General features: G+C 36.4%; 1 protein-coding gene across 1 annotated transcript in view; it reads right to left on the bottom strand.

Annotated features, from left to right (window-relative positions):
• Positions 1 to 1,412: 1,412 nt before the first annotated feature.
• LOC106873483 (synaptotagmin-6) overlaps positions 1,413 to 3,845 on the bottom strand; it is a 286,327-nt gene continuing 283,894 nt past the window's right edge. The window contains exon 9 of the transcript XR_001409880.2: positions 1,413 to 1,798. The gene's annotated coding sequence lies outside the window, so the exon portion shown is untranslated. The remainder of the gene's footprint in view (positions 1,799 to 3,845) is intronic.

Below are 3,845 nucleotides of genomic sequence, written 5' to 3'. Positions count from 1 at the left end.
ACACACACACACACACACACACACACACATATATATATATATATATACAACGGGATTCTTTCAGTTTCCGTCTACTAAATCCACTCACAAGGCTTTGGTCGGCCCGAGGCTATAGTAAAACACACTTGCCCAAGGTGCCACACAGTGGGACACAATCCGGAACCATGTGGTTGATAAGCAACTTCTATTGATATCAGGAAATAATTTTCAACATTTTTCACCTTACTAATACTTTGGTTGATAGAAATTTATCAGAAACCTAAGAAAATGTAGTGAAGTTAAGCCTTTCGTTACCATATTTCTCTTAAAACACATGGTCTTCGAGTTCTAATTTATTTTGACGATATGGTAGAATTTATTAACGTGACCGTTATGATTTAACTGGTGTTTGGGACATAAATTAGCATAAAACTTTAATGGAAGGTCTCAGTTCTGATCACTTTGAGAGTGGGTTTTGCACCATAGAACTAAGGACGGTTTCAGGCGGGTTGGTATTAAAAGGGTTTAAATACAGTGATGTAGCTTCTACCGCCCAGGGCAGCATACGAGTTTGCCGCAGACCCCTCGAGGAATCCCCAAGCTGGCTTATACGACAAAGGCAAAACTTCTCCCCACAGTTAAAAGAGCCCCCGGTGCAGACCGCTCCTACACCACTCGTCCAGCTCTCATTCACCCCCACCTCAGTCGTCCCACTCCCACTTATCCTCATCCCCAGCTACTCTACTTGTTAAATACCCTTCGTCTATTGTTTTAGAACTTTAACTGCCCTACATATTAGTGCAATATCTTTACTAGAAAGTGGTAAAACGAAAGAGTGTTGTAAATATTTGTACACTTTTGTAGTCATCCACTATGCCTCCTGGGGTATGGGGCCATTGATAAAGTTGTCTAGACATTTGTTTGGTTCTGTATCCCTTGTTGGTTCTACGAATGCCAATCGCTAAATGGTTTTGGACGTCCGCTTTTATTTGGTGTCAAGACGTCTACATTATACAGATTACAACGTCAAATGTAATTCTTATTTATTCGCATTATTTTCAATTAGTCGTGAATTATCTTCAAGCTTTGAGATTTCGATGACGAGATTGTTTAGTTTTTGAATGGCCTTGTAAGATAAGTGCAAGAAGTAGAGTCTGGCCAGTTTCAACATAAAACAGGTCGAATATCTGGGCCGAATATGGCCAAACGGTTAAAATGCACAGGCTTTGACCATTCAATCAGGCTTCAGATGAAAAGCAGCCTTAAACAATAGCCATAACCAATATCATCCTCATCACTACCCCCACCACAACCAATCCTATCGCCGCCACCAGCATCGCCACTACCATCATCATTTTTTACCATTTTACTTGCTCTCTTGTTTCTTTCTTTTTTTTTCTTCATCTTATTGGTGATATTTCATTCAAGCTTCACAACAATTTAGCGAAAGCGCCAATAGTTAAAAAAAAATAAATGTTGGAATTTAAGATGTGAGACTTAAACAACCACCTGTAAAAATATAGTCAGAGAAATTGCTTGAGAGCGTCTGTCACAACGTTATAACTAATAATTTTGTTTTAACCGGAGTCAAGGCCTGTCTTATATATCTATATCCCCCCAGTTGATCCTGCCTGACTAAACTTGCCCCTCTCTTGGACCCTCTTCTCCTTTCCTACCTTCTTCTCGGATCTTTGCTTCCTCTCCTGAACCACTTTACAACCACTCCACCCGGATTATCATTGGAATTTTATACCTTTCGTTTTCAACCATCATGGCTCTTAATGTACAATGTTGTTGATCTCTTGATTTCTTTCCATATCTAGTTAGAGAGAGAACGAGAGAGAGAGAGAGAGAAATATATTTGATTGAAATCATTTTCGTAATGCATATTTTATTGTCTCTGGAGTCTAAAAGCGAAAGTTAAACTTATTTGCTCTGGAACTACAATAGAAATTATTTGTGAATGAAATTATTAACGAAGACTAAGACTAGCTCAGCGTCCTCCTGCCTCGGCTAACCCAATAGTCATGAGTAAACAATTCACACAGAAAACGAAAACAATTACAGATAAAGCACTAAGGAGAAACAAAACAAAATTTCATATCAATAATTTAAACCCGATTTAAAAGTAATTTCTGCTTATTTTTGAGCTTTTGGACATTATTTTTGTGATGAAACTCAAGAGAGAAGGAATGAAATTAATTTGAAAAGCGAGATGAATAGAAGAATGCCTGCGAACATCGTATGATTTCATTAAAATTCAATATTCACGAAAACATTTTTTTTTTCTTCTGGTATTGTGTAGATTCGAAATTAACCATCATCACCCTCTTGATCGTTATCACTGTCATCATCATCATCATCATCATTAGCTTCATCACCACTACCACACTACCTTCACAACCACCACCATCATAATCATCGTCGTCGTCATCGTAGTCATCATCATCATAATCATTTTTATAATAACAAAATCTATTACATGTTGATTTGATTAGGAGGGATATTATCCTAAGGTTTTGCGGCAACAAATCTTCTGTAATTTGAAGAATCTTTCGTAAGGTTTGTGCAGAATGCATACAAGAAGGCATTCTTCTGAAGGTCGACAACATGTGTCTCAAATTCGATATTCACGATCCTTTGATGTTGCAATTCGGGTGTTGCACCACGTACATCAATTAACCATCGAAACAATTCTCTCCCCAAACTTTCGCAATTTCTTGATCTCAGTTTTCTTAACGCCATTGATATTCAATCTACTATAATATGGTATTTCAAAATCTATGTTTCTTTGGGTTTTTTTCAGTTTTCTACGATCACATCTGGTCTCCTTATTTTAACAGTATAGTCAGCTTCTATGAAAAACATCCGATAAAACTAATCATCATTCGCTCTCATAACCTCTGGCTCGTGGTAATATTTTCCCGTAATTTCGAATCGACAAACTTGACTAACATTCCGACGCGCTCTTTTATCGACACATTCATTCCTACGTTTATATTCGTTTTAGTCCTAGTTTAGTACCTTCACACAAACTGGCAGATAAAGATGTAGACACACTAATGTCTGCATTTATATTCTTTTGTGTACTATCTTACTACATTCACTTAGGAGATAGTTAATACTTTAGTCCGCTTTTCTACACATCCTGCGTTTGCTTCCCGCTCGAGTTTTATCAGTCTTTATCTTTATCAAGTTCATATTAATGGCTTATACCCGAGCAACTATAATAGCTGAAACAGTTTCTCGTTTCAGGTTTCCAGCGACTATTTTGATTTCCAATATCTACAGCTTGTTGCATGAACAGGCCCCGTAATTCCTCTTCTTTTCTCCACTCTCTTTAACCAACAGTTACATCCTGAATGCACCGTTAACTCAGGGGTGAGGGGACCGACAATGTGGATATGTCTACTTGTCGTTAAAGCTATAAGTAAAAACGTAATAAACGTTTCTAAATCATAGCACTTTAGAATGACGGCTAGCTGTACTGTACCGCGCTACTTTTATTATTATTATTATTATTATTATTATTATTATTATTATTATTATTATTATTATTATTATTATTATTACCAGTAGTAGTAGTAGTAGTAGTAGTATCATAACCACTATTATCATCATCATTATCGTCATTATTATGAGATAAATATTAATAGAATGAAAGAGGTCATCATTATTTTATTTGTTGTTTTGTTGTTTTTGTATGTTGAAGCGAACGGATGTTGGCAAGAGAGTTCTCCAAATAAAGTCCTTTTTATCGCCATTGCCTGGATAATAAAATGTTATGTTGCTTGTTTTTTTTCTTTCTTTTTTCTTTCAATAAGAGAAGATTTCTCAATAGTATGACAAGACGGTTCTGAGATTTG

Source organism: Octopus bimaculoides, chromosome 2 (genome assembly GCF_001194135.2).
Source record: "Octopus bimaculoides isolate UCB-OBI-ISO-001 chromosome 2, ASM119413v2, whole genome shotgun sequence".
Taxonomy (NCBI): domain Eukaryota; kingdom Metazoa; phylum Mollusca; class Cephalopoda; order Octopoda; family Octopodidae; genus Octopus; species Octopus bimaculoides.
The sequence above is the reverse complement of the archived record's forward strand: the minus strand, read 5'-3'. Positions and strand labels throughout refer to the sequence as shown.